Raw genomic sequence first — 23,202 nt, 5'->3', positions numbered from 1 at the left:
GGAGCCTCGTGTGGTATTGTGCGGGGACAGAGCCTCGTGTGGTATTGTGTGGGGACGGAGCCTCGTGTGGTAATGTGTGGGGACAGAGGCTCGTGCGGTAAAATGTGTGGGGATGCAACCTCATGTGGTAATGTGTGAGGACGGAGCCTCGTGTGGTAATGTGTGGGGACGCAGCCTCATGTGGTAATGTGTGGGGACGCAGCCTCGTGTGGTAATGTGTGAGGACGGAGCCTCGTGTGGTAATGTGGGGACGGAGCCTCGTGTGGTAATGTGTGGGGACGGAGCCTCGTGTGGTAATGTGTGGGGACGGAGCCTCGTGTGGTAATGTGTGGGGACGGAGCCTCGTGTGGTGATGTGGGGGGACGCAGCCTCATGTGGTAATGTGTGGGGACGCAGCCTCGTGTGGTAATGTGTGAGGACGGAGCCTCGTGTGGTAATGTGGGGACGGAGCCTCGTGTGGTAATGTGTGGGGACGCAGCCTCATGTGGTAATGTGTGGGGACGCAGCCTCGTGTGGTAATGTGTGAGGACGGAGCCTCGTGTGGTAATGTGGGGACGGAGCCTCGTGTGGTAATGTGTGGGGACGGAGCCTCGTGTGGTAATGTGGGGACGGAGCCTCGTGTGGTAATGTGTGGGGACGGAGCCTCGTGTGGTAATGTGTGGGGACGGAGCCTCGTGTGGTGATGTGGGGGGACGGAGCCTCGTGTGGTAATGTGGAGGGACGGAGCCTCGTGTGGTAATGTGGAGGGACGGAGCCTCGTGTGGTGATGTGGGGGGACGGAGCCTCGTGTGGTAATGTGTGGGGACGGAGCCTCGTGTGGTAATGTGTGGGGACGGAGCCTCGTGTGGTAATGTGAGGGGACGGAGCCTCGTGTGGTAATGTGAGGGGACGGAGCCTCGTGTGGTAATGTGGGGGGGCGGGATTGTGTGTGGTAATGTGGTTGGGGCGAGATTATCTGTGGTAATGTGGTGGGGGGCGGGATTGTGTGTGGTGATATGGTGGGGGGTGGGATTGTATGTGGTGGGGGCGGGATTGTGTGTGGTAATGGGGTGGGGGGCGGGATTGTGTGTGGTAATGGGGTGGGGGGCGGGATTATGTGTGGTGATGTGGTGGGGGCGGAGCTACTGTGCAGGGGCGGGATTAGCGAGTAATCACGATGCCTCATATATATAGATTTTTTTTTTTTTTTTACACACACCTATTCATTTTGCAGATGACCTGTGAAACTGGAGCAATAAACATTTATAGTGGATATACTGTATATTGAGACATATTGTATATTGTCTTTTGAGTGTTCAAATATCATTGAAAATGAGTCACTGCCCTACACCCCCCAAGCACAAGTTTTTCTAGACTAGACATCATCATGTGTCATCACCCTGGATTAGTGCATAAAAACCTCAAAAAGTTATTAATTTACAATGACCATTTTCCAGTAACTTACATCCAGGGTAATTTAAAATACAAATGTTAAATCTTTCTGACACCTAAATAAGAAATATATACATGCTTTATTCATTGGAAAACATAAGGCGTTTGGTTCTTGTTTGCTGTAAAATGTACTTGCTAAAGCCATACATGCACACTGAACAAAAACACTATTATTCATGATATACTAGTGCAACAATCCTATCGCTGCATTACTACAGAATACATTAATGTTGGGGCAAGAGGTTGTGAAAGACAAGAAATGGCAAAGGGAAGTATGTGAAAAGTAGGGTGTGAAGCTAAGCTCAAAAGGATAAAATGAACTGTCACAGACCATATGCAAAGTTGGGGGAGTCCCAGAAGTTGCTTCTGGTCAGTCTGAGATTCTCTAAAAGGTTGCATGACTTATTTGTGTCAACTACCGTAGTTAATTGTATGTTTAGCATTGTTTAATTGTTATCTTTTATATTTCTAAAATACCATTGTACACTTGACTGTAGAGAGATTACAGGTTTGTTCACTACACAACGCATTTAAGGAGAATCTGTCAGCAGGATTTCACCCCCCCCAAAATCAAGTCCAACAATACCGAAACAGACATCACTTTTGGGGGCCAGGCTGGTTTCTGCTCACTGGATTGTCTCCTTACAATGCGCACTGACAGTGTGCTCTGTTGCTGACTCATTAATTCTAATTAGAGCCAACGTGGGAGCGCACTGTCATTGTGCACTGAAAAGAATATTGCACAGTAAGAAAGGAGCTCGTACTGAGGATATGTCACAGAACAGGAGGGGACTAGCCCAGCCCCTGAAACGGACGTCTCTGATGAAGCTTCTTTTAAAGGCTGCAGCATGCACTTTTCCCCAGCACGCACTGGGGATTCTCAAACAAAGCATCATCAAAATAGAAACAAATAAAAAAAGTAAAGCAAACCAGTTAGAGTAGAGAGGGAAGGGTAGAGACTTTTTTAAATAAACCATATTAGAAAAAGTAACGTATTATTAAAATAATTAGTAAGACATTCAGTATGAAAATTAATATTAGTTTCGGACCACCCCTTTGGGTTACATTTAAAAGTACCAGAGATAGTCTTTAAAGTGAAACACATTAAAATAGGGGACTTTGTAATATATCGTATCAAAGAAATCTGCGTCTTTCTCTTGATAAACTGATCATTCAGTTTCAATATTCTTAATTCATGTAAAAAAAAAAAAAAATCTGTCTTCAATTAATAAATTCTATAGTGATCTAGTTTCTTGAGAACTTGCAGCAGAATCCCTGTTTGACTCTCGCTCCTCCTTGTCTGCTCTCCACAGAATTTTAAAGGCACCAGCGCTCATATTCTATCTCAGTAATGGGAAAACCTGTCTTCTTTGAATACAGATTTTACCTGTAAATTGAGAGTGAATGTTCAATCCAGGAGGCAAAATAAGCAGATTTCTCTGATAACATATATTACAAAGTTTCACGTGTACTCATGATTTATTAAATAAAAAATTAAAATTCCTGCACCACTCCCAACACTTTAACCCCCTAAATGCTGTGATCGCAGCCTTTAGCAGGCAGGCAGATGGAAGAAAGACCTTCTGCCCCTAGATCGGAGATCCCGATGCATGACTTAACTAACTTGTGTCTGCAGGGCACTTTCTGCAGTCTGATCACAGTTATAAGTTATAGCAATTCTACTGCACTGCTATCTACTATATAATTGTCTAAGGGGTACTTCCGTCTGTCTATCTTTCTTTCTGTCCCTGAAATCCCGCGTCGCCGACTGGTCGCGGCCGCCGGGCTATGCTATGCAGCATCAATAGTAAAAAGATCTAATGTTAAACATTAATAATAAAAAAAACAACCTGCTATTCTCACCTTCCGTCGTCCGCCGATGCGCGCGCGGCTGCCGCCAGCTTCCGTTCCCAGAGATGCATTGCGAAATTACCCAGAAGACATAGCGGTCTCGCGAGACCGCCAAGTCTTCTGGGTAATTTCGCAATGCATCTCTGGGAACAGAAGCTGGCGGCAGCAGCGCGCGCATAGGGACAGCTTCGCTGGACAACGGCGGGTGAGTATATAACTATTTATTTATTTTAATTATTTTTTTTTTACAGGGATATGGTGCCCACACTGCTATATACTACGTGAGCTGTTATATACTGCGTGGCTGCTATATACTACGTGGCCAGTGTTATATACTGCGTGGGCTGTGTTATATACTATGTGTATAAACCAAAAGAAAAAACAAAACAAAGATCCCTAAAATATAACCGTTATTAATTACGGTTAAAAAGACTATATTGATTCAAAATGCATATAAAACAGTATTAAATGTACCTAATGAGACCCTACGTCAACCTACAATGAGTCCTGCCTGGCAGTGGAGGTTGGCACCCTACTGTACCACGGTTGGCGCCCCCACTCCTCAATGGCTCACCCTACAGTACCCTAAAAGGTGCCTACAATCAGGAAAATAACTGGTGAGCCCTATTACAAATTACTATAATGCCAACTGCCTGACAGTGGAGGTAGACACCCTAATTAAGTTTATACTTTATTCAACAAAATAGAGGAGTGAGGAGTGTGTATAATTATGTCCTATGGTTGACTAAATTGATTATTTGATGCACATTGGTGCTTGCATCTTTTTTATCCTTTTTTGGACAAAACATTTAGCACTCTGTGTACCCGTATGTGGGTTTAATTATCTGACCCTACCTTATCTTCAGAGGGGCATTGTCCTCTGGACATTGTGCTTAGTATTTGCCCCCTTTGGCATATTGAATAAGTACATTTGTGACTATTCATTTTTTGTTTTTTATAATAATTGTTTTTGGTTGTTTTTTGCATTTTGTTCATTTTCTTTTTTTCTTTCACGGGTATCGGAGGTGTATGTGGGACAATATCTTTTGTCTTTCTCCTATTATAGGGAATAGGAGGGACCCTAGGGTCAGCCGTCGCTGAGTGGGGGCACCTACCGCAGTAAATTAGGGTGTCTACCTCCACTGTCAGGCAGTTGGCATTATAGTAATTTGTAATAGGGCTCACCAGTTATTTTCCTGATTGTAGGCACCTTTTAGGGTACTGTAGGGTGAGCCATCGAGGAGTGGGGGCGCCAACCGTGGTACAGTAGGGTGCCAACCTCCACTACCAGGCAGGACTCATTGTAGGTTGACATAGGGTCTCATTAGGTACATTTAATACTGTTTTATATGCATTTTGAATCAATATAGTCTTTTTAACCGTAATTAATAAAGGTTATATTTTAGGGATCTTTGTTTTGTTTTTTCTTTTGGTTTATACTCTTTTCTGGGATCCCGAGTTATAGTAGTTCGGTTTTTCAGTTATATATTATGTGGCCTGTGTTATATATTACGTGGGCTGTGTTATAAACTGCATGGCTGCTACATACTACATGGGCATTGTTATATACTACGTGGGCAGTGTTATATACTATGTGGCCTGTGTTATATACTGCATGGGCTGTGCTATAGACTGCGTGTCTGCTATATACTACATAGCTCCTATATACTACGTGCCCTGTGCTATATACTATGTGGCTGCTATATACATACATACGCTAGAATACCCGATGCGTTAGAATCGGGCCACCATCTAGTACCTTATAACTGCGATCAAACTGCAGAAAGCGAAAGTCCCATAGTGGGATTAAATAAAGTTTAAAACAGTTCTAAAAAAAACACTTAATAAAAAATCACAAAATAATAATAAAAACAAAAAAATATCGTACCCATAAATAAATATGGGGGAAAAAAGTACACATATTTGGAATAGAGCGTCTGGAACAACCCAACCTATAAAAAACTGTCCCACTAGTTAACCCCTTTAGTGAACACCATAAAAAAAAAAAAAAAAAACACGAGGAAAAAAAACATGCTTCATCATCATACCGCCAAACAAAAAGTGGAATGAATTGCGATCAAAACGATTTATGAAAATAAAAATGGTACTGCCGTAAACGTCATCTTATACCACAAAAAACAAGCCACCCTACAGCCCCATCAGCGGAAAAAGAAAAAAAGTTATAGCTCTCAGAATAAAGTGATGCAAAAATAATTATTTTTTTCTATAAAATTCTTTTTATTGTGTAAAAACACCAAAACATAAAAAAAACATATAAATGTGGTATCGCTGCAATCGTACTGACCTGAAGAATAAAGCGGTCTTATCAATTTTACCATGCACGGAGCAAAAATTGGAATAGAAAGCAATCAAAAAGAGTTATCACTTCATAAACTGACAGTGGTAAAAATTTTAAATTTGGTCTGGTCATCAAGGTGCAAACAGCCTTGGGGGGTGAACACATACACAGCGTCTCAAAAGCTAGTAACAGGTTCCATTTAAACTTATGATTAGAAAAGTTATCTTAGGAAATATGACATTCTTACTTTATGAGTGTTCACTAAAATATTAATGGTGGCAATAGTAATAAAATAGGATGACTAAGCCACAGTCTTGTGTAAGTATCCAATACTTTCTGCTGAAAAATGCGCTGGTCCGGCAAAAGAAAAAAAAACAAAACTCTAACTATTATTAACTTGAAACATGCAATAAACTAAAAATGACCTAATAAAACGCTTTTCCAGCACAGTCAGTGTGCTGACCGCAACCGTACCAATGTCATGATATCAAAATCTGGCAGAGGCCACTTGCTGCATCATGCTACTCACAGCCATGATGTCATAAAACAGATGAGAATAGATACTAGATTCCAATATCCGAAACATAAAAACAATACAGTACAGCTATGCAATACTGCAGTCAAGAATTCCAGGTTTATTATCATAAAGCCTTGGTAGAACACTGGCACCGTGTGGTCAAGTCAACACTAACATATCCAGAATGCTTTATAAGAACACGTGGTCGTTTAATTAAAGAAAAATATACTTCTGTCCTTACATTTCTCATTGCATGCGCTCCATATACAATTTAGTACAAACTGTAGAAATAAAACTGTAATAGAGGACTTAATATCACATTATTACGTATTCTGTGTATATTCTGAAAAAACAGACAGATAACAATACAGCCAAATCTAAAATTAAAGGGAATCTGTCAGCAGGTTTTTGCTACCTCATCGGAGAGCAGTGTAATGCAGGCAAAGAGACCCTGAATCCAAAGATGTATCACATAGATTACTGGGTGCATCCATTCTGACACAATCAGAGTTTTTAGATTTAGCAATGCAGCTAAATGCAGGCTCTGTATATAAAGTGTCTATAGACAGTGAGGTGCTTATCACAGAAGGGGGTGGAGTCAGACTTGGGCTCAATTTGCATTGTCAGAGCAATGATAAGCTTCTGGTGCTAAAATACTAATTGCAAGAAAAAAACAACAGGTTGTAGCTTGATAAGAGCGGCATGGCTGAAATCTGTATTTTAACCCCTCCCTAATGCGGTCTTCAGTTTACATTGCAAAAACCTGCTGACAGATTACCTTTAAGGATAAACCATGGCAGGCATACAGGATCAATAGATGGATTAAATAGGAATCAGCAGAGCAAACAGAGTTGTGGAAATCCGATTCACATATGAGAGATTGATTCTTGGAGGAATGTGTACCAAATCTGCCAAATTTGAAGAGGGTCTTATAGAGGATTATAGTGATAAACAGACAGTTTAATGAGGGCCTTTCACAGGATCTCTTAATTTAAAGATTAAATGTCATTTTAATTTTTATTTAAAAGATCAATAGGACACATGAAAATAACCAACTTTGTAATATATCTTTTCAGAAAAATCTGCTTCTTTCTCCTCCTGGACTGATCTCCTTCATTCTTAATTCATGGGTAAAATCTGTGTTCTGTGAAGACAGATTTTCATGTTACGGAGACAGGAGATGACATCAGGTTCTTATAAGATTCTCTGGAAAAACGCGAGGAGCTAGAGGTAGATACATATTCTACTGTAAATTCTCCTGAAACGACACGTTCATTTTAAACAGAGAACCTCCTTCAATTGAGTGCTCCCCTGATTCTTTTTCTTCTGAGCCCCTTAGTACCAAAGTGATGTCCCTTGGTAATAAAGAGTGGTCACTTTGCACGTTTCCCTTCAACCAACTGGGTGTATACTACAGTGGACGTGTACATTTGTTTTTTCTCCTCTATGGTGCTGGCCAATCGAAACACACTTGTTTTATAGAGGGGGGGAAAGCAAGCTTCCAGAGAAAAGGTCATAGATGTAGTCTGGCTCAACGCATTCTCCTAAGACTAGATTTGTCTCTCATGAACATGAAGGGAACTCCACAGTCACCGTGTTACTTCCTGGTATTGATGCAATGGAGCACAGGAGAGCAGCAATACTGGACTCGCCTGTGTTACACACAGTGTTGTTTTTCTCTTCTGGCCCCGCATCCCGGCTCTCCGGCATTGTTGCTTTCTTGTGTACCAGAACTCCAAGAATGGAAGTAACGGCTGCGGCGTTCTGAAGAGACTTGTTGCAGTTGTGATCTTTTCTGTGGGCGTTTTTTTCACCTCCCAGCTGTTTTTTTGATTGGAAAACATCACAAAGTAGAAAAAAACAAATGCCCCACAAGTTCTGTGGTCTATGCCCAGTGGTTGAAGGGAACGTTTGCAAAAAAAAGTGGCTCTTTATTACCGGGGGACATAACTTTGGGACAGTGGGGCCCAGAAAAAAAAAGATTAAATAAAGATTTTGCACAACAACAGTTAAGGGGACCTTGCTACCATAAAAGGTTTAATGAATAATGGCATCATAATAAGAGGTAAGCCACAAAAAATAAGATGATCAAAGCAAGGATAAAGCCTCAAAGATGTGACAAGCCTCTGTATAACTATAATGAAAAGCATTTTTTTTTAGAAAGCCATGTAGGATTTTGTAAAATGTTCCTCAGCACCAAAAGGACGTTTTTCCAACACATACTGGTAGTGTGTCATCTAAACATCTTCAGATCTATACATCAGGAAATTTAGCAGTATAGTCTGACTATGGTAAGTTAGTGCTGTAGTGGAGGCTCTCCTGTGGACTAAGTGGAAACTTTGGTTATGAGAAACTAAAAACACCTAACTAAAAATAGAGTGTCCAACATTTGTTCAGCTATTGTCCTCCAGGAAAACAGCATTATTGTCATGTATCTAACATAGAAGCATTTTTCTGCTATGAATACAAAGAAAGTAAGCAGTGTGCATCTACAGCATGCTGGCTCCTCAATTTAGAAAATACACATTTTAGTTCATTGACCTTATAAAATAAAGCCAACAGTATAATGAGTATTTAGAATGAACAATAAGCCTGATGTGTTCATCATCAAGGTCAACGAACCCTAGATACAGAACTTCTCAAGTTCATTTACCAAGTCGTGCACAGAGATTAGACCAGATATACAACAAAAGTCTATTTTACACACTTGGACATAAGGCATATAGATGAACATATTAGGAAATATCAATGGTTTTAAAATTTTGGACTGCAAATCAAATTACATATTTGACAACATGATAATCAGATATTTCCATTGCAGTTCTTCATCAGGGACACAATTGGCCACGGTTGGAATGCACAACTGGATTTGCCCGATGGGCAGGTCAGGTCTGGCGGTGGGCTGCATGGGTCCGCCCTACTTATAAAAATGAAAAATGCAAAGAAAAAAGAAATAATGGCACTCACCAGGCGATGTATTTAAAAGTCCTTTTATTCTCCCACTTAGCGGGGTGAGGACATACCTCCAGGGCGGCGGTTATACATGAAGGTGCAAGGAGCAGACAGGACGACGGCCGTTTCCCGCCGACTGCGCTTCAACGGGTCCAGGACAAGTCACAAGTTAATGAAAAATTATCTGCCATACTTATGAATAAAGTCCATAAATTTGAAAAAAATTGGCTTCCCTGGGTGGAATACACCAACCACACTTCCTTTTCCACACTATCACTTCGTCTACATGCTCCTGACTCCTCAGATTCGTCCTAATTCTTTATATTGAATTTAGACTTGACTAACACCTCCCCTGGGCTCCTTTCCCCTCTATTCCTTCCCATCAGTTATGTTAGCCTGTCCTCTTGTACTCCCCCCAACTAAATGTGTGGTTTTGTTTTTATCACTACAATGTACCCGTTTGTTAATTGAATAATTCTTTAATAAAAATCTATTGTTTAAAAAATAAATAAATACTGTCACCAGTGAGTCAGTTGATTAATGTGTACAGTATACACTTATGGACTACAGCTCATGAGTAGAACTGATATTTACCATTATATGATCAACATATTTGTCTTAGTTCAGTGGTTTAGGTTGATATGTCTGGGTGTTCCCTAAACATATGGGCATGCTTTTTCTTGTGTGTTGCCGGGACCGATTGGCGTCGCGGTCCGGTCCTCCTATCTTCATACGATGACGTCCTCTTCTTGTCTTCACGCGGCGGCTCCGGTGTACTTTGTCTGCCCTGTTGAGGGCAGAGCAAAGTACTGCAGTGCGCAGGCGCTGGGCCTCTCTGATCTGTCCCGGCGCCTGCTCACTGCAGTACTTTGCTCTGCCCTCAACAGGGCAGACAAAATATGTCTGCGCCGGAGCTGTGGCGTGAAGACAAAAAGAGGACGTCATTGTATGAAGATGGGAGGCGACGGACCCAGACCACAACACCCATCTGACCCAGACCGCAGCGGGACCGCTCCTGGGTGAGTATAATATAACCTTTATTTCTCATCTTTCAGGATACATCGGGGGCTTATTTACAGCATTACAGAATGCTGTAGATAAGCCCCTGATGCTGGTGGCCGCAGCTCATATACGATTTTGGGAGCGACAGACTCCCTTTAACTTGGCGTTACATATCTTTCAGCCCCTTGGGTGTGAACTTTCATCCCAATAGGACGTCCACAAAGCTGAAAGAAATTAAATGTTCTGTTAAATGATAAAAAAAAGGTTACCCCTTAGGCACGGGTAATTTCGGCATACAAGTGCCTTGCGAAAGTATTGGGCCCCCTGGAACTTTTCAACCTTTTCCCACATATCATGCTTCAAATATAAAGATACCAAATGTAAATTTGGTGAAGAATCAACAACAAGTGGAACACAATTATGAAGTTGAACGAAGCTTATTGGTTATTTTAAATTTTTGTGGAAATTTAAAAACTGAAAAGTGTGGCGTGCAATATTATTCGGCCCCTTTACTTTCAGTGCAGCAAACTCACTCCAGAAGATCATTGTGGATCTCTGAATGATCCCATGTTGTCCTAAATGCCTAATGATGATAAATATAATCCACCCGTGTGTAATCAAGTCTCCGTATAAATGCACCTGCTCTGTGATAGTCTCAGGGTTCTGTTTGAAGCACAGCGAGCATCATGAAGACCAAGGAACACAACAGGCAGGTCCGTGATACTGTTGTGGAGAAGTTTAAAGCCGGATTTGGATACAAAATGATTTCCAAAACTTTTTGAATAATATTGCACGTCCCACTTTTCAGTATTTGAATTTCCACAAAAATTTAAAATAACCAATACATTTCATTCACAATTGTTTTCCACTTGTTGTTGATTCTTCACCAAACATTTACATTTGGTATCTTTATGTTTGAAGCATGATATGTGGGAAAAGGTTGAAAAGTTCCAGGGAGGAAAATACTTTCGCAAGGCACTGTATATGGTCAAACGTTGAGAAAGGTACTCTTTAAGGCCCTCCATACACATCAGATCCACGACTGCCAAACCCCAATAAAGGTGGGATTGGACGACAATCTAATGTTAAAGGGAGCCCCAGACGATTGTCAGGGGAGCTAACAATCCAGCATGTCCAATTTTCGATTCTTATGGTTCTTTCAGAGACAATCTGCCCCTAGAGATGTCTGGCAGTGACCCTCTCAGAGAACAGAGCGAGCGCACCTGTGCATAGGAAATTTGGGCACGCAAGCTTCCAGCCGTCAATCATCATTTGGATGACAGTCATGTAATGTGTATGCAGAGCTTATGTGCCAGTCTGGCACTGCGCTCAGCTCTAAGAAATTTCGAAGTAGATCTAATTCAACAGGTAACAAGCAACTTGCAAAGATAATTATTCTGGATCTACAAGCCGTTCGGTAGCTCTCCAAGGTCACTTTCTATGCTGCAAGGGTCAACAACACTTCCTTTTTTAATGGGTATAGAAGCTGGTACAGAGGAGTCAGCTGACAGCACAATATCTTTGCCAGCGTTTTTCATATATAATATTTTATATGAGATATACTGTATAAATATTTTTTTAATACATGCCAAGATGGCCTTATAAACGACCCCATGATAAACAAGTCATACAATGCATTCCTCAGAGCAGAACTAATGATTGTTACTGTAAAGAGATCTCGAATGTGCGCTTCCAGCTCTAATACAGGTTTGTTATGCTAAATTGGGTAGATGTAATAGGACATTATGATCTCCCGACACTGCTTCCAGTAATAGGTCATGCAGTCTATTATTCCAGCTGAGCTACAGCCAGAACAAAAAAAAGCACAAAAACAGCAAGTCATAAGACCAGAAGACTTACAGTGCAAAATAAGTGATAGAAATGAAAGAAACAGCATCATTTATTTCACAAGCACAGCTGCATAATTCAACCAGGCAAGCAGAAATTTACAATGGTCACTCAGTGTAATCCTCTAAATGTAATTAAAGAAAACAAATGTATGTGTCTGGAAAATGATGAAAACCACTTTTTTCCCCCTTACTGTAAATTAAGACAGAACTTACTTTCTGTGGTAAACACTTGAGTTCTCGGACTCCTCCTCCCCCATATCACCACCACCACGCTGACTCAATGCATCATGTGCCTGCTCTTTGACAACTTTAACCAGCTGTCCAAAATGAAGTCAGCGTGACTTTATCCTATGGTTTGGCAGAGTCTGTGTAATAAGCTTTGGACATCTGCTTCTGCTAAAAAAATCATATTTGCAAAAGCCGCAATTTCTTCTCCCTGGAGCCAGTCCTAAGCACCATTTGCCAAAGTCTGTATAAGTAACTGGTTGACCAAATAAAGCCTTATTTTCATACAAACACAGTGCATGGTCTTTGGACTTAACATATACAGTGTCGGCAATGAAAGGTAATCTTTGTTTGGGAGAAATGAATACACCCGTGTATTACAATAGTTTAAATCACTGAAGACTGGTGCGTCATTATCACATCCGCAAGGAACAAAAGAAAAATAGAATTCTTCCACAATATTTATAATGTATAATTTATAGAACCCCAACACTGGACAGGCCGCAGAAGACATCATCTTCCTTGGAGGCGTGATCTACAGGGCAGACTGTTCTAGAGCCATCGCATGTATTCATACTCATCTCTAATGGATTAGGTCTACACAAGTTGAACTTTAAAGAAGAAGAGCGGACTCCATCTTCACCTGACATTAAGATGGAGGTCTACCTCTTAGGCTATTGTTCACACTTCTAATCAGACATCCTTTGCCTTTTTCATTGTGAGGAACAGATTTGCTGTCCTAGATAGATCTGTTGCATAACTGATGCGAAAAGAAGATGGGTCTCATTGATTATTATGGGGTCCATTATGTATCAGAATTTAGAACTTAAGAAACTGTTCTGCATCCTGTGCTTTTCATTTTATTCTAAAACCGGCCACTTCCAAGAAGAATTTTGGACATAGACTTAGTTTTTAAGTTACAAAATAAAGATGTAGGACCAGAGCAAAAGTAGACACTACCAACTTTGTATGTTTTGCAAGCCTGAGAGGTGTGTTTCTTTTGTTTTTTTATTAAAACACACAAACATACATACATTATATGCGCACCCCACACCAACTGCAGACACATTTAGGATGGATAGATGCACGGACGGACGAACAGAGCTACATACTATTCCTAGGGATGGATGGAGCCAGATATTATTCCCATGGCTTGCACATAGAGGGAGTGCTAAAACCTGAAATACCCATTAGATCTAATTACCTTCTTCCCATTAGTTTACAGAAAATCTACGCCAGAGATCTGTAATTCAACCCATGCAGAGATGTCTTACAAAAAAAGCTTCAGTTATAAAGTAGTTCAGGTTATAAAAATGATTTCTGATTTTTCTAAAGAGAAATTATCTAGAGAAAGAAAGCCCATCCTAAACAGTTAGAGACGAGTAATGGTATGGATGATTACTGCTGTTCAAATGAAGGAGAGAAAGAGGAAGAAAATAAGACAAACCATACATGGAAAGAATGATAAGGAGATATGAAGTCAGTAGAAAGAGGGTGAGTCAGAAGAAGACGATGCTAAACATAGTAAGACGACACAGACCATCAATTATGCTCAAAGGAGGATAACTGTTTAACCTAGGAGAACATGTCTAGTAGGCAAAAAAAAAAAAAAAAAAAGCACACAAAATTGACCCATATTCACCCACCTTTGTGGTGCACATACAGTTCTCCCAACAAATATTTGCATTTTGCCCCACATTTGAGTTTTATATGTCTTATATATCTACATATATATATTACCGGTCTCAAAAAAGCTGGCAAATACAATAGGATTATACAAAACGATACATTACGCACACAAATATAACACATAAATATGTTGGAAACCTTTAAGTAGCCTGACCAGCTATAGACAAAGACTGTGTGCACAATTATTTGGCAATTGGTTTTGAACCACAGTCCTGTTGGGTCAACCAAAAGATTCATGAACATGGATATTTAAGAAAGTGAAGGTGAGGTTTTATCTTTCTCCAGATAATACCTATGCGTGCAGAATTAATGGGCAACTATTAGTGTGCTGATTTATTGGACAACTATTAGTGGGCACTGAAAGATGAAGACTTTCTTGTACCACTGCTAGAAGAAAAAGGTCTTCTAAAAATTGGCCCATTCGGTATTTATGTTTCATCTTCTGTGTCTAGCTCAGTGGTTTTCGGGTTTTAGCCTCCCTTACCTCGGCCATGTCTCTGAGCACTGAACACCTACTTCTGGGCAGTCCAGGGAGGTTACAGTTCAGGAATATGACAGCATTCACAGGAGATGATCAATTCTGCTACACATAGCAGGGCTGAAGTCTTTCTATGTGTAGCACAGGTGATCACAGCTTCAAGTCTCCTAAAAAGACTATTGGAGCAAGTAAAAAGTAGGAAAAAAAATGTTTTTACAAATATAAAAAAAAATTCAACAAATATAAAAGTTCATATAATCCCCTTTTGCGCATTCAAAATAAAATAATAATAATAAAAAAGTAAAATACATATATTTGGTATCGCTGCGTTCAGAAACACCCGAGCTATCAAAATGTAAAAAGAATTAATCTGATGGGTAAACTGTATAAAGAGGAAAAAAATCAATGTGCTAGAATTATGTTTTCTTGGTCACTGCAACATTGCAATAAAATGCAATAATGTGATCAAAAGATCGTATGTACCCCAAAAAGGTAAAAATAAAATGTCATCTCGACGCGCAAAAAATAAGCCCTAACCCAGCCCTTAGATCCCAAAAATGGAGAGGCTACGGGGCTCGGAAAATGGTTTTTAAAAAAAAAAAAAAAAAAAAACAACAAATTTTGGATTTTTTTTTTCCATCACATGAATAAAAAAGAACCAATACATGATTGGCATCCGTGAACTCGTAATTAGATTGAGAATCATAATGGCAGGTCAGTTTTAGCATTCAGTGAACATGATTAAAAAAAAATGTGGAAATGCACTTTTTTTTTTTTTGCAATTTCATCATCGCACTTTGAATTATTTTCCCATTTTCCAGTAAATGATATGGTAAAACAAATGGTGCTGTTCAAAGGTACAACTCGTTCCGCTAAAAAAACAAGCCCTCACACGGCCAATATTGATGGGAAAAAAAAATGCCCCTGGGAAGAAGGGAGCAAAATAAAAAAACCGGAAAATTCCAAGGTCGTGAAGGGGCTACAAGGGTTGTCCAGCAAGGTGGATATTTTAGCGGAAAGATAGTGAGAAGCTGCTTAATCATGTGTTGTGACAAACATGGAAGTGAAGCGGAGGAGCAGCGAAAGAGCTGACAAAACTCGCACACTTAGGCACATTTGACAGAATTAGTAGGTACCCATTTATGTACAATGGAACATCATTTGTTTCATCAGACTTTTTAGCGTTTTTAAAGTTAATGATATTTCAAGCTTCAGTTCTATTCTTGCTATCACAAATTGCAGATCTTCCACAAACCACATTAAAGTCAATGAAGTCTGTTAAAAAAAAGGATCCAGGACAGTAGTTATAACTGTGTTATATACAAAAACCAGGGCATTAATATGAGCAGAGCCTATTAAAACGACTTATTTCTCTAATTAACTTGAAAGACACTTTCAGGACTAGAACGATTAGGTAATTTCTTCGGCTGTACGCACAGTTCCATTAAGCATCCTTTACATTTACTAGTTCTCATGTATTATTCTACCCAATAAAAAAAGCTGCAACCTGACAAATGACGTATCCTATTACAATGAAATAATCAGCTTTTATTATTTAAAAAAACAAAACAAAAAAAACCCCACTAATTAAAAAAAAACAATAATATAGAAAAAAGATGATGCCAGTTGGAACATAATCTAAATATCTTAGTAATATTAATTTCTGAATAACACAATAATTATAAAAAATAAATAAAACAAAAGAACAGATTTGAATGAATGATCTAGTTTACTAATGGATGACATGTGAACTGTCCAATCTTGCCTTTCCTTAGCAAGCAGCACAGACACAGAACACATCCCGGTTCCCACCATGATTCACCTGAGAAACACTTGCCCCACTTTGGCTGGAGACCCTCTGGAGCCTGTGGTTAGACTGGTATGTGATTTGCTATAAATTCCACAGTGATTTATAATTGGAATTAGGCAATCATTGGGATGACTGGTGGAAGTCAGACTGTCTGACTTGCCCCAAACTTTAAAATGTATAGACAAATTAATAAACTGTATTCCTACTGTATGTCCACGGAAATCGGATTCCTTCTTACTTGTCTACTGACACACAACTTGCGTAAACCATTTTACTTTTTACTAAAAAGAAAACCACCAATTGTAAAGACTACAGTAGGACATCAAGACTGTGGACTGATCCTAGGAATAAATTACCAAATTTTGCATTAGTTACAAATCCTAGCAAACTCAATAAGGTCAAAAACACGCAGAGCAATAAATAAATAGGAATTACGCTTAAGACTAAGGTAAATGATAAAGATCAAAATCATGTAGACATTTAATGAAAAAATAAAATTGGAAATGTTTAAATTATACTTGTGGGAGATTGTTTTGTTCCATAAATTGTCAGATCTTTAGGTTCACACGCAGGATTTTTACATGCAGTAAGATTTTAGGAAACCCAGTTAACACAAGACATCCATAAACATTTTACTTTTTAAATTAAAAAAAGCATATTTTTGGTAAAATTTCCATCAATAGAAAAATGGGTTGCCAATTCCAAGCAGTTCCTTTTATAAGGTTAGGTAGCTGTTATTAACAGATAATAGAAGTGTGTTATGTATGTCAAATGAATTGTGAACTTATCGAGAAAAGATATTTAACTAAATGTGTTAAATGAAGAGAAAAAAAAAAAGCAAATAGGGTTCATAAATAATTTGAGTGGGTATCACAAATAAAGCCACAAAGTGACCGTCAGCATGTATCAAATACAAAAGGAGAACTTAGGAAACGGCACACACAAAAAGACTATTTCTCCACTATATGCTGAAAAACCTACGTAAATACTTTTATAGCCAAAAACATTTTACTAGTGATACCTCAAGAGTGAAAGTAGGCTAACCCAAACAAATAATTAAATGTGTTTAAAACCTGCGCATAAAATGCACAAACATGGCCTTGATTGTGCACCCCCTAATCCCGTATATCAGAGTATTGTTAGGTGCTCGCGAGCAGATTTTGGTCATCTGAGAAAACTGGATCAATTATGCAAATTATACTCTCATAAGAGTGTTATTTGCATGAGTGTCAGCATAAGCAATCCAAATGGGCAGAAGGAGAAAAAAAAAATGTCTTCATCTTCTCCATTCTGTGAGGGAACAGAAATTGAACTGCACTCAGAAGTCATCTGAGTGCAGTTTGATGGTTTCCACAGACTCAAAGACTTGCATGGCCGAGTGTGATCCAAATATGGGCTCAAACTCGAGCATGCAGCGTTTTTCATCCTCAGACAGTCTCTATCATAGACTGACAAGATCCAGTAAAAATAAAAAGGAAAAGACATCTCCACCAATATCAAATGCAAATGAGCAATAAAGTACCTATTGGCTTCTGATATTCAGAGAGCTGCCTATTACATTATTTCTGCATTAAGGACATGGAAGTCTTAAATACATTATGCTCAATTCTCTCAGTCCACAGCAGCACTCATAAAATTCTCATTTTAATATGTAGATTATTCTGCCATTCTAATATTCAAAATAAGTACCACAGCCTCATCAGGTGTAAGATTTATCTAACCAATCAATCATGTGTATATTACCAATCTATTGATATACCAGTTAAATATATTAAGATGAGATAATATATTTAACCTCAAACAAATGATGGAAATTTATGGAGCTTGGTCCCGGGCTTTAGCTGCAAGATTTTGCAAATTTGCAGCGTGGAAATAAAGCACCTGTAATCCAGGAGGATCAGGATGGGTTGCTGACAGTCAGACATAGTCGGAGACTCTGGGAAGATGATAAAAGCGGTTTCTTATGGCTTCTGTGTTCTATTTTGCTAGCTACAGAGCACTCAATAAGCTCTAAGTAATGTACGGAAGCATTGACAATGCCGATGCTTCGGTAGGACCCGGCAATAAGGTCTCTGCCAGCACCGCAAAGTTCCTGGGTCCAAGCAGACCAAGATCTGTTATGTCAATAACTTATGTTTTTCCCCTGTAACTGGGGTTCCTATGGATGCCCCAGTTACAGTGTGAAAAAATTTAAAACAAAAAAGAAAAAAAAGTTGGATCTTTGAATGATCTGCTGGGTAACAAATTGTGCCCTCACCCTGTACCCCACCACAAAAAAAAAAAAAAAAAAAAAGAACACAAATATGTGGTTGTGTAGTATTAATAATGATGATAATATAAAGCAAAAATTCACTACCACAAAACAAAATTATTATTTTTTTCAAATCTGAATATAAAATACATTTTATAACATACAATGTAATAAACCTGAAGAATTCACTAAATGTAGTATTCACGTTGTTTGGTGTGAAAGAAACAGAAAATAATAAAAAAATAAAACAAAGATTTTTATATTTACTTTACAAAAAATAAGTTATAAATTACACAATTTTTATGTAGGCTTGTGTAGCCATGTCAGTGAAAAGAAAAAAAAAGTTAGGACTACTCAAAAGAGGAGAGGCAAAAACAGAAAAAGTGGCTTGTCATTAGGGCTCTTTCATGCCTGGTCATTAAGGGGGTTAATTGTCAATAGTGTTGTATTTCTTGTTAACAAAAACCCTTATCAAAAATTAGGTATCTAGCAAATGTCACATTTTTTAAAATAAGTTTAAGGTTTTTAAAATTAATATTCAAATTAATTTATCCCTTGTTATGGAATATTTGAAAAAAAAAATAAAAAAAATTTTCAGCTCTATTTTTTTGTATTAAAGACACAATATTATTTTTTTTATTATTAAAGCCACAATGTTCTTTTTTATATAGAATATTCTAGTGTTAATTGAATTGCTATATTGTAAAATACTTCAAAGCAGCTTCAAAAGAAAATAAGCTTTTAGAACTTTAGATCTCACAGATAAGTATTTATCGTGTGAAAAAAAATAAAAATGTAAGGTAAGACAAGATTAAAAAAAAAAAATAGCACTCTTTATAAAAGGTGGATTGAACAATAGGAGGTTGTCAGAGTGAAAAAGATGCCTGGGCCCCCAGGGAAGCCATTGCCAGGAAATGGGTGACTCATTCCACACTCATTCTGGCATCATCTACCAAATAAAGACAAAGAGCAGAAAGGGCGATACTAAGGGACTCAGCTCAGCCCCTTTTCATTTTACTACCACAATGAGCAAGCTATCAAAAGATCATTCATTGTTATGCCCAGAATACACAAAGCGCCCTTGCTGATTCATGACTTGCTCTTATATGTCTTTCAATGGGCACATGTCCTCACAAAGGGAGACTAATAAGGGCCGTTGGTCACTTACTCTCCCCCGGCCCCAGTTAGGGAAGTCAGTCCTCCGACTGCCATACAATCCTATGTAAACTGAGTAGTAGTACACGTTGATGCTTTCCATTTTCTGTAAATGATGCCTTTGCCTGTATATGTGAAATGATAGCTGATGACTAATATGATAAAAGAAAAGAGGAACAGAAGCAACACTGCAGTAGCCATATCGAAGCCACATGCTGCATTTAAGCCTAATTAGAGCACAGCAAAAGTTTGGGGTAAGACGTTGTAATAACCCTTTATTTACCCCAGTTTACCTACTAAAACATTTACTTCATCAAGGTACCAAGTATGTCAACTAATCAATAAATTACTTGGTCTTAGGGATTATTCACACATCAGTATTTTGCAGTTGTATTTGTATGCCAGAACTAGGAGTGGACTTTACAGAGAAAACCTATAATTGAAAGATTGACAATTGTTCTGTGTTTTTGGAGACAGTTTTGGGTTTGGCATGCAAATACTGATGATTTGATCAAAAATACTGATGTGTGAATAAAGCCTTAGAGGGTATTCTCACGGCCGATTTTTCCATATACAAATGTTACGCCAAAGGCGGTGAGTTCCAAGAGTGACCGTGGAACCAACCCTTCCCCGAGCGAGCGCACCAGATTAAACCAACCCCTATACAGGGATCGGTTGGGAGCAAGCTCAGGGACCTCTAGAACCACGGATGCCGGGACCAGGGATCGGCTCAGGGAAAACAGTGAGCAAAAACGGAGAGGGAACTACAAGGGAAGGAACAGAGGAAGATAGAGAAGGAAGGAGCCAGGAAGGAGGGAAGCGGAGGAAAACCTGAAGAAGGGGTAATGGAACTGAGAAGAAGGGAACTTGGAACTGGAGTCTGACTGAGATGAGCAGACGAGGAGATGAAACTGGACTGAAGGAGAGATGAAGGCAGGGACCAAGGAACACAGGACAGGAGTGGAATCTGGAAGAATGGGAGGACAAACAGGGATTAAAATAGCAAACAAGGCAGACTAGCAAGAGTCAGCAAGACTTGATAATCAGGCGCGTCCACAAAGGAAGGGCGGCCTGAAGTACCTGACGCCTGTCCTCTATTGGACAGGAAACTCTGCCGGGTCAGGTCACACAGTGAGAGAAGACTGCAGGGAGCGAGCGCGGTCAGGACCTAATGCGCCTGCACAAACTACAGGCGGGAAGCGCAAGCACGAGACCGGAGCAGAGTGGACGAGGCGGCGTGGGCTGCAGCGGACCCGACGGCAGCAGACAGAGAGCCCGCGAAGGAAGAAGAGGTAACGCAAGATAATCGGACAGATTATTCTGATCAAACTTTCATCAGTGTGGTCCGAGTATCATCCGTTTTTCCGTTTTTCTCGTACATGGACATAAGTGTATATGTATATCCCCTTAACCCCCAGAGATTTTTTCGGTTTTGCGTTTTCATTTTTCACTCCCTTCCTCAGAGCCATTTTATTTTTCCGTCAAAATGGTCATGTGAGGGCTTATTTTTTGTGGGACAAGTTGTACTTTTGAACGACATCATTGGTTTTAGCATGTCGTGTACTAGAAAACGGGAAAAAAATTGCGGTGAAATTGCAAAAAAAGTGAAATCCCACATTTGTTTTTTGTTAGGCTTTTTTGCTAGGTTTACTAAATGCTAAAACTGACCTGCCATTATGATTCTCCAGGTCCTTACGAGTTCATAGACACCAAACATGTCTAGGTTATTTTTTATCTAAGTGGTGAAAAAAAATTCCAAACTTTGCCCCCCCGAAAAAATTGTGCCATTTTCCAATACCCATAGCGTCTCCATTTTTTTGGATCTCGGGTTGGGTGAGGACTTATTTTTTGCGTATCCAGCTGATGTTTTTAATGATACCATTTTGGTTCAGATACATTCTTTTGTTCGCCCGTTATTGCATTTAAATGCAATGTTGCGGCGACCAAAAAAAGTAATTCTGGCGGTTTTAATTTTTTTCTCGCTATGCCATTTAGCAATCAGGTTAATTTTTTTTATTATTGATAAATAGGACGATTCTGAAAGCAGCGACACTAATATGTGTAGGTTTGTTGTTTTTTTTTTATTGTTTTATTTTGAATGGGGCAAAAGGGGGGTGATTTAAACTTTTATATTGTTTTCAAAACGATTTTTTTTTTTTTTTACTTTTGTCATGCTTCAATAGCCTCCATGGGAGACTAGAGGCTGGCATAGCCTGATCGGCTCTGCTACATAGGAGCGATGCTCAGATCGCTCCTATGTAGCAGAATTACAGCATTGCTATGAGCGCCAATCACAGGGTGACATTCACAGCAATCTGGCATCAACAACCATAGAGGTCTTCAGGAGACCTCTGGTTGTCATGCCAATGCACCGATGAACCCCGATCACGTGACGGGGGTCACTGATGCGCTCATTTCCGGCCTGATGTCCAGAAGCACTTGTTAAATGCCGCTGTCAGCGTTTGACAACGGAATTTAACTAGTTAATAGCGGCGGATGGATCGCGATTCCACCCGCCACTATTGCGGGCACATGTCAGCTGTATAAAACAGCTGACATGTCCCGGCTTTGATGCATCAAGCAGGGGATCTGCCAATGGATATAATTGTCTATAATGGAAGCCTATGGGCTGACTGTGAAAATCAGGAATCCAGAGACGGAAGCCGTCTTTTCAAACTGAGCATGCGTGGAAGAATTTCTCGTCAGGGAAATTCTCTCTCGCTCGCTCTCTCTTTTTACTATTGATGCTGCCTATGCAGCATCAATAGTAAAAAGATATAATGTTAAAAATAAAAAAAAATAAAAATTGCAATAGTCTTACCTTCCGGCGTCCCGCGCAGCGTAACCGATGCTCGCGATGCTGCCGGCAGCTGCCGTTCCCAGTAATGCCTTGCAAAATGTCATTGTAACGCAAGGCATTACTTGGAACGCCAGCTGCCGGGAGCATCGCGAGCATCGGTAACGCTGTGCAGGACGCCGAAAGGTGAGAATATTGCGATTTTTTATTTTTAACATGGGTTGTGTTGTGTATGCATTTTCACATTGGAAAACCGCTGCGAAGACGCATACACAACAGGTGCACATAGCCTTGACGGGTTCATCAAAAAAACGGGCCCAGTGCACCCGTTTTTTACAATCTGCACAGGATCCGTCATTTGAACATTTTGACGGATCCTGTGCAGATTGTAAAAACGGAACTGTGAAAGAGGCCTAAAATAAACCGGATAGACTGTTTAAGTGAAAAACCGTGCATGTCTGCGTCTTTTCCCGTTGCCAAGGGAGGGTCCCCCAACACATGCGGTAAGCGCTATCTCACAGGGTTTATTTGCTTCATAAACCCAGAAGCTACAACAAAAGGTAAACAACCTTTAGATAAAGGCTTATACTCGAGTCATGGTCGGCGGCGGAATCGGCGGGTGAGGGGGAGAGAGGAAAGTCACATACTCACCTGCTCCCGGCGCTCCTAACGCTGTCCCAGCCTGTCCCATGGTCTCCCGCGCTGCAGCTCTTCCTCTATTCCGCGGTCACGTGGTACCGCTCATTAAAGTAATGAATATGGACTCCACTCCCATAGGGACGGAGCCGCATATTCATTACTGTAATGAGCGGTACCAGTGACCGCTCATTACAGGAAGAAGCTGCGGTACTATGGGACAGACAGGGACAGCGCCAGGAGCAGGTGAGTATTTCAT

General features: G+C 39.9%; 1 protein-coding gene across 1 annotated transcript in view; it reads right to left on the bottom strand.

Annotated features, from left to right (window-relative positions):
• Positions 1 to 23,202, bottom strand: part of VMP1 (vacuole membrane protein 1) — a 166,708-nt gene that overhangs the window by 90,314 nt on the left and 53,192 nt on the right. The gene's annotated exons all lie outside the window — the stretch shown is intronic.

This window comes from Ranitomeya variabilis, chromosome 3, assembly GCF_051348905.1.
Source record: "Ranitomeya variabilis isolate aRanVar5 chromosome 3, aRanVar5.hap1, whole genome shotgun sequence".
NCBI lineage: Eukaryota > Metazoa > Chordata > Amphibia > Anura > Dendrobatidae > Ranitomeya > Ranitomeya variabilis.
Note: the sequence above shows the minus strand (reverse complement) of the source record. Positions and strands in the feature narration are given on the sequence as shown.